Raw genomic sequence first — 9,886 nt, 5'->3', positions numbered from 1 at the left:
ATTGTTTGTGACTGTGCTTGGGCGTGTCAGAGCAGGTTTACTGAACGAACGGCTTCTTCAGGGAAGGACTTCACTGCCACTGCAAGACAGGTAGAGTAAGAATGGTGGCGAGAAAAAATAGAAAATATAAACAAGGAGCTGCACTAAATATGTGTACACCCATAATGAGGTTAGATTGCCATCTACTGGTCTTTAAAAGTAAAGTCACATTTAGAGTGCACACAACAATAAATATATATATATATATATATATATAAAACTGAGTACAGTGTTTAAGGTCACTGCCATTTGTCTCTTCACAAATCTTTCTCTTATAACTCCTATAAAAAATATATAATGTGAGAAATTGATATTTTGAGTCAAAATAGATTCTTTATTTTTCATTATTGCAGAAGATATCGTGTTTGGTATATTATTTTCGAGGAAGCTGCACCTGACTTCTGCTTGTCTATCTGTGAAAGTAGTGAAAAAACAAAAACAAGAAAAAAAAACAATCAACAACAACAACACAACCAAAACTAGACAGTACTGATTCTTTGGACCATATTTAATAACAAAATTGAACTTTTGGTGTACTTTTGAAACTTTTTGAAACACACAAATTGTACCTACATTTCCCCATATAAATATAATACATAATAATAATATTAAATTATAAAATGTAAATATATAAAACAGACATGCACACACACACATAGCACACACACATAGCACACAAACAGTACATACAAGAAACGTCTATCTGATGTACATTTACATCTGGAAGACATTTTTAGAGTGTTTGCTTGTCTGCAATACGTCTCTGATCAGATGTTAAAAAAACATGTAGAAAATCTCTTTAAGATGTTTATGATTTAGAATGTTTATTAAACCTAACGCATAGATTAATCAGATTTGTTTGCACAGCAGATGGTTCCATATGATGCGCTCTTTTTCTATTTATCCATCCATCCATCCATCCATCCGTCTGTCTGTCTATACATGTAAAGTTGAGTGCAGAGACTGCGAGCACACTTGGAAAACTTGGAGTAGGTGAATGTGTGTGCATGTAAGCTCCTGACACCGATGATTTACTGGAATAGAGTCCCACCGGAGCAGAACTCCCTCAGTTGCCTAGGGAGATTCCCAGTTTGGTGAAGGTTATGTGGTCATTTTCAAGGCTTTGTGTGTGTGTCTGAGCGAGGGAGTGGGAGACAGAGGGGTTGGGTGGGTCGGGGGTCAGGATGCCAGCAGCTGCTCAGTACTGATTGTGTTCTACTTTTGTTCACTGTCCTCCACATCAGCCTGAGGAGAGACAGAAGGGAGAACACCCAAACAGAGATGCTCTCTTGTGTGGGAATACTGATGAGTGAGGGGAGATGAGAGTCAATGAGAGATAGATGCAGGTGCTGGAAGATCTTCCAGGACGTCTGGGCTGCTGCTAATTTAATACACCCTTTGGATTCTGTGATCTTTGTTTGTTGCTCTCGGGGTTAATGTGTGCTCTCAGTGTGTAACTTTGCCCAACAGAAAAAGATGATGAAATATCACTCACATCGGCAACTATATTTAACTGAATCACTTGACAATATTCGACTTCTACACAAAGAATATACTATCAATGATAGCTCCACCATCGCATTTTAATGGTAATATGGGTTTTATAAATTTTAATAGTTTAAATTTAAGAGATAACTGTCCAATGATGTTGAAAGTGTTGAAAATGTATATTTGTGTGTGTGTGTGTGTGTGTGTATATATATATATATATATATATATATATATATATATATATTAGAAATACTATAAATCGTGTTTTAGCATTTTTAAAAGCAAAATTTAACTTTAGAGAAATGGTATTTTACATTTTGCAATTTGCACATTATGTTTGTTCTGCTGTTTCATTAAATCCATCTTTAAGGAAATATAGGATAGTATTCTAAATGATAATTACAAAAAATCATAATATAATTCTAATAATAAAATAATACCATTTCACCTTTGTAATATGTAAGTTAAAAATATGTTTATTTGTAAGTGAAGAAGACAATAATGTCAGGAAGAACTGGAGATTAAATATTAGCATGCAAATACAATTATGAATTTGAGATGCGGTGAAAATGAAGGAACATCAAAGGTAATTAAGCTGGAAATTTGTCAAATTATACAAAAGTGCATTAGGATACATGAAATGGTATGTTTTGAAAAATTACTTAGTAAGACTAGTATATATATATATATATATAGACCATAATACATCATTATGAGGTGGAAACAACACTGCGGTGTTTCATCATATTAAAAAAAGTAATTAAATAAATATATAGTAAATAAATAAATAAATTAAGAGAGAGAGAGATAGCGAGAATGAGAAAAAGAGAGAGAAATCACAAATTCTCCTGTGATGCATATACATAAACAGTGAAAATACAGTTTGAAGATATCTAACATTTTATGAAAAATTCACAAAATTTCTACAAGAATCATTACTGATTGTAGTTATTATTATTATTATTATTATTATTATTATTATTATTATTATTATTATTATTATTATTATTATTATTATTATTATTGTTATTTTGTTTTAATTATTTATAATAGGCCTAATTCACTCTACAAGTGAAAATGAACCTCATGAACCATAAGTGAAATGAAATTGCTTTTACAAGCATAGAACAGTAGAGGTCTCTCTAACACAGTCTGTTCAGTCTCTGGTCTCTGTGGCTGTGAGCATCAGTCCCATGTACTATGTATTATTTATGAGGTGTTAATAGCTTACAAAAACAGATGAAGTATGCACTTTAATTTGATTTAATGAACTGCTTCTAGTTTTTAATGTGTCGGTAACTATCTGCATATTGTTGATTAATAAAACATTGAGTGTGTCGCTTAACCTCTGTTATCACAATACATTATCCCAAATAAAGGGTGGACAGTTAGTTTATTAAAGTGTTCTTCAGCCAAAATGGCTTTATATATATTTATATATAACCTGAATTCATTGACTCAGAAATGTTGCTCTTTGATTATTTGCCCCTGCTCTTTCAGAGGTATTGTATCCTGAAAGGGCTAAGAATAAATCAAGATCCGCACCTGCAAATTACCCCAGGCATATTAATTATCAATACTCGCGTGTTGCCAAGGAAAATTCAGAGGTCATGAATTACTTTTGGTGAATTGAGTGTCCCAGAAAGTTCATTGTGTTCAGTTTTCAGAGCACTTGTGTCAATGGGATATCTTTGAGAGCATCGCAGGTGTAGTCTCTTCCTTTAGTGTTAAAAAGGCTAATGCACATCAAATAGATCAACACTCGTTTAGATTAGAAACGATTTTCATTAAATGGTTAATGAATGCAGTTTGCTGGTGCAACATCAGTAATCAGTATCAAGGCCGTGATTTTGCTCATTTTCTATTTTTGATCTGAACATTGCAATCCAGATATACACAGTTTTATACTATTTATTCTATCATTAATATTTAGTTTACATCCCAAACTCTAATTTTACAGATTACATGTTGCATTTTTCTCTTTTTTGGCTTGCTTTTAAGGTGAACCAGACAGAAGAAAAGACAAACTATGCAATATTGTGTCTTTTTAACTGTTACCCTTTAACTTACAGGTACATTCAGAATTTCAGTAAACACATCATACCTCATCCAGATGTATGTTTAAGTTGTTCCCATTTTGTGGAAATACCATTAAAGTCCAACATTTAAAAAATAATAAAACTTTTCAACCCACATCATGTTTAATAGCAAAGTTTTCATATTGATGATAAATCTCAGTAAACAAACCCCTCCCTTCTTCCATTGGATTTCCTCGCCGCTTCTGAACACTGCAGTAATGATGTAGACTAATTATGGTTTCATTTACTTTAGTTTTTGTTTCGTGAGAGACGTTTATTGTGCAGGAACCTACAGTAGTTCAGAACATTGATCAGCGATCCTGGTGACCGATCAATACATTCAGAATTATGCTGGCGTGAATGGAAACTTATACACAGCAATATAACCAGTCAGATGTGCCATTCAGAAACCCTTGCAAATGATAGGTCAATAAAGAAAAAATGTTGTGTATTTTATTTATTTTTTTATATAAATTTAAAAAGTTTTGTTTTGAGGACACCTAAAATGTCATAGACAATGGCTATAAGGAGAGCGTTTTCTGTGGCAGCAGTGAGCTTCAAAAGGTTCTTGTATTGCAAATCTCTCTTTGCATTGAACTCTGATGATTTGGAGAATGATCCAGTGGCACTGCCCCTTATGAAACAAAAATTGGAAATATACTTGAAAATATAATGCATTTTTAAAACATTTCCATATATGGGGAACAGATGCTTATATTTTTCAATATACTACAATAAAGGTGTTGTAAACAGTTCATTTTTTTTTAACAAAAATGGAAGCTAATTCAAAATGGCATGTGTTGCTTTTGCATTGTATATTTTAAAAATACCTGGTGTACTTGAATAAAAATCTCACTCTCCCATGCATTATACCTCCATGTTACTCCAGTTCAACATTGCACGTCTAGGCAGCTTATTGACTCGTTATACAACAGACCAGAGGAGTCCATTAATATATAAAGGCCCTCCCTCGAGGTTGACCTCCTCTTTAATTGGCTAACACATGTAGGTTGTGTTTCATTAATTTGCCTGTAACCTCAGTATTTGGGTATTTGATGCAGAACGGATCATTAGTTGACAGGCATCAGAGTGAGCGGTGTATTATATCAGTAAACACAGCTTGATGTTACTTCATATTTAGCCCAATCTGTGGTTCCTGATGTGTAGACATCAGTCCAGTTGAGAACATTATGTCAGTTTAAAGCCATTTTAAACCTATACCAATTTGAAATGGACAAGTATTTTTAAATAAAAAGGGTTCAACAGTAATCTTTATCTTATGTTTTATTTAAAGATTTGGTTTCATAATTGTTTTGACATGCAGGTTTGCTTCAAAACAGACACACTGTCGTGTGACTCGCCTGCATCTAAGTAATCTAATTGGTTTAAAAAATACTTTGCAGATTATGTGGCCACTAATAGAAATAAATAGAGATTTATTCTGAGAATCATACCACAGGAATACTAGCATTGTAACATCATAAAGCTTATCTGAAGTGTGACTCTATATAGAGATGTTGTCACAATCCAGTTCAGTTTTTAACACTTGCTTTTAAGATTCAAAATGTTGACAATTGGCCACTATCCACTGTTTATCAGTTAAAACACTTAATTATTTTTTCTTTCTTTTTATGTATTGCTTAATTAAAGAGGTTGAGTCAGCATATTAATAATAATGAACTGAATATAATATCATTATAGGAGGCACAAATAAGATAAATTATGAAATCCATATTTTTGGAACAACTATTTTTGTTATATTTTGCCAGCATTTCCTTTCAGTGTGAATACTATAGAAACTATATATATATATATATATATATATATATATATATATATATATATATATATATATATATTATATATATAGGCATGCAAAGTTAAACAAAATTGTAAAATATATATTAATGAATTACTAATCTTCATTTACTTATTATTTTGTTTCATTTTAATATTACAAATATAACCTAACCTAAATACATTATGTATACAGTATAAAATAAAATAAATAAATAAATATGAAAAAAGTTCACCCCAAAATGAAAAAAAAACTCTTTATTTACTCACCCTCATGTTGTCCCAAAACTGTACGTATTTATTTTTTTGTTTAACATGAAAGAAGATATTCTGAAGAATGTTGGAAACCTTGCACAGTTGCTGGTATTGACTTCTGCATGGAATATACACATTTCCATGCTTTTTCCATACTGCTCACACAGGTTTGGAACAAAATAAGGGTGACTAAAAGATTTCATAATTAAAAATTTTGGGTGAACTTTCCCTTTAATGTAAAGAAGGTCAAATTCAGATACTGTACTTTCTGAATCCTCTATTATTCATACTGATGAAGAGTAATGAATAGGACTATAGGCTGAAAATGATGAATATCCTTTAAGAATCTTAAAACACACACATAAGGCAATATCCATCCAACAAGCTCATTACACAAACCTCAAGCTGTCTAATACTGATCCAAGCTCTCAGTTGTAGGTGAGAAATGACAGAATTGATTATGTATTTGCAGCCACCTGTAGTCGGAGATGAGGCACCTGGCATAGGACTGCTCCCTGCTGTCCTATTGGCTGATGGTGAGTCTCCTGTCCAATAGAAGTGGCCTCCCCCTGTCTCGCCCCCAGCTCTGGAGCCGTGCTGTGCGGCAGGGGCAGCAGGAGCTGCTTTTTACCCCAGGAGGGGCTCACTCCTGCTGGTCCGCTGGCTCGCTCGGCTCCTGTCCTGCTGACCGGGTGAAAAGGAGCCACTCGCCGGGGACCTGCCTGCCTCAGATTCCTGCACACATTGAATGCCTCTCACACCTGGAGATGTGAATTTGTACTCTGTCTGAACTCTATTATTTGTGCGATATGAGAAGCAATTGGTATTTTTGATGTAGAGAAAATCTGAGGTTTATATAAACACTGTTGTGTGGTGTTTAATAATTCAGGTAGCAGTTTTATGTATTAGTTTATACACTAAATATATTTATATTTATTAAAAAGAAGTATAAAGACTGTTCTTTTAACCTTTAGTTATACAAATTTTTTAATCAAACAATCCTGAAAAAAGTATCATGGTTTCCAAAAAAATATTAAGCTTCACAACATTGATATTAATATAATCATATTGATGCTGTAGACTGGAGTAATGGCTTTACTGAAAACTGTTATTTTAAATAGTACTCATATTTCACAATATTAGTGTTTGTACTTTTGATCCAAATAAATGAAGATTTAGTGATTAAAAGTGACTTCTTGAATATGTCGTGGATAATATAGTTAACTAAAAGTATATATTTTCTTAATGATATCAGTTAACTATTTCAGCTGATGTCTAAGTCAACATTTTTAAACTAAAATGAGTAAAAAATAATGAACTAAAAAGAAATGCATAATAAAAAATATACATAATAACAAAAGCACAACTAATTAAAACTAAAATTAAGATGTATATTAAAATGTATAAAAATGTAAATTATATATATCACTTTTTTCAAGAACAGGTGGTGTACATACAGAGATGATATGACATACAAATACAACATACGTAAAATCATTTCAGATGATTCAAGTAATTTTTTATTTATTTCAGTTTTAGTGACCTATAATAATCCTGACAAATTAATTAAACAGTATCTCAAAGATTAATAAAATAGTATCTCAATAATACTAAAACTAAAATAACATTGGCATATGGTACATATTAGGATTTTCCCCCAGATAAATTCAGAAATATATATAATTATTATTAGTATAAAAATTCTTACAGTGAAAATTCACTTGTGAGAAAAAGTGAAAACTGCAAAAATGGTTAAAAAGCGTCTGCACTGGTTGCTTGCTTTTACGTGTTTTCCTCAAACAAAAGGAACTGTAGCTCATCCTCTCTGATGGGTGGCCAGACTGACCACTGAGCACAGGTTTGGAGATGGACACTCTGTATTTTCTGCTCGGCGAACAATCAAGGTGGAGGTGGCTAACACATTTGAGCACACACACTCCATGAATAAGTGCTTCCTTGTGATGCCAGGCATTATCAAACAAGTAATCATTTCAGAGGGGTGGAAGGTATGTGTGGGAAGAGAGAGAGAGAGAGAGAGAGAGAGAGAGAGAGAGAGAGAGAGAGAGAGAGAGATGTGTTATAATTACAACCAGTGAAGCATAGTCTTCATATAAAATGCATTAGTTTGACTTGACACATTAATTATCTGTTTTTGCAGATGTTTTGCAGCATTGTTGTGCAAACAATTTTAGGGGGAGGAATTATGGGAAAGTGAGCTGAAAATAAAATAAGTGGGAGGTTTCTTGTAGATTTACCTTCATTCATGCAGAGAGAGCGAAGCGATGCAGCTGGAGAAAATGGAACCGAAGCGAAAGGATCATCCCAACAAGGTTATCATTACACCCTGCTCCTCGCCCTAACCCCTTCAATTTCTCTACCCACGTGGATTTCAATGCACTCTCCGTTTTTTGGCGGTTTGTTGTAGTGGCGAGAAAGGGGGAGGTTGCAAGGCTTCCCATTCAAGCATCACAAAGTACCATAATCAGGAAGATAAAGAAATTACACATTATAGATTTCAAAAGGAGATAATGGACTATTTGTTTGTTTTTATGCTTATTTGTGCAAATCGTAGGTGCTTGATGATGCCTCACAGTTGAAGGATTGTTGTTTTCCATTGCTGCTTTTCTTTTAAAAGATCTTAATTGCAATGCAGGAAAACAGCGTTTTGTTTTTTCCCCATGGTGAAGTGGATGGCCGACACAGCTTTGTTTTAACGCCGATCTTAACAAAGGGAAACAGATTGTGCCTTTTAGCCTTCCAGACGTCCTCGCGGATGATGGGAGCGTGCATTTTGTCTCAATGTGAAAGTTGTTGTTAAAACAACAGCACGAAAGAGGATAGAATTATTTTTTTTTTCAGATTCATCATTATAAGAAAGAGTACAGGTGCCTTTCTTGAATAAACAGATGCATTAGATAATAAAACATCCTGCAGTGTTTTAAATAAAGCTGGGACACTTTTAAAGTAAAGATTAATAATTGTGGTATAGGTTTTACAAGTTAAAAAGAACAAGTAAAAATATTCATATACATATGATTCTTCATGTGGCTTTCTCTTTACCACCAGGTGCAAAACAGATTTTAGTAGCCTTGCTAATTCAGCAAAAAAGGACTGTTGGATTTATCGTAATACTGTATGTGAATTAAAGTTTGCTCCAATTCTTGGGGGAGATCCATTGAAATATCAGAGAAATTCATTTGAAGGCGAAAAATGTCCCCACACAGATTTTGATCAAGTCATTTGAAATCCCAAAAGAAAGCTGCTTATATTTTGAAAGTGATGTATGTGTGAGCTGTACTCCACTATGCTAATGACAATGGACAATAGATATTTTTTTTTCTTTTGTAAACAAAATTTTGCTGAAATGTTTCTTTTTTTTTTTAATTTGGAAGTATGCCTATGGCCGAAATAGCAGCTATAGGGAAATAACGAGAAGAATAACAACGTACAGTAAACGTTAAAACTATTTGTTCATAATTAAGGTAATACATTCAAATAATATGGTAAGACACACCAATTATCAATATCAATCAGAAAAACCAAACTGTTTTGTACATCTAAAAATAGCTGGACGTGGATGAGACCCACAGAATTTACAAATGAATGTGACTGTACTTTAAAACTGCTGAAATTGGGACACACACACACACACACACACTCGATCTCTCTCATCTAATGGTTGTCTGTGTGTAGTAGAATGCTAATATTGATATTCTCTCATGCCTATTCTGAATGGCAGCCATGTTGGCTGAGGGAGCATTCAGCCAGAGAAGCGAGGAGGAAAGATATCGTTGGCACTGCTAAGATTTTACATTTCTGGATTGTGGACGTGTATTCCTTTTTATGGGAAATTTATGTTCTGGGTTTAGCGAACATTATCTTAAAGGCTCTTGCTGTCACATTAGATTTGCATAGACACAATGAACACCAAAGTTTAGATTATGAAATTTGGGTAACTGAACTGTGTATTCAGGTTAGGAATTAAACTGTCGTAACAAAGTTCTTCGGCAATGAGCTGTAATCTATATTTCAGACAAAACAATTTTTTTTTTTTTGATGAGCTAATGATATTTGTATCATAAATGCACCTCTAAATCTAACTCTTCCTGCAATTTCAGACATTATTTTGTATTTTTATGCGACCGTTTTCCCTGTAGGCCAAACCTGCCCAATTCAAACACACAGTGGTGACAATTGAAATATCACAATGAAGAAGATTCAATTTC

Source organism: Carassius auratus, chromosome 17, assembly GCF_003368295.1.
Source record: "Carassius auratus strain Wakin chromosome 17, ASM336829v1, whole genome shotgun sequence".
NCBI lineage: Eukaryota > Metazoa > Chordata > Actinopteri > Cypriniformes > Cyprinidae > Carassius > Carassius auratus.
Note: the sequence above shows the minus strand (reverse complement) of the source record.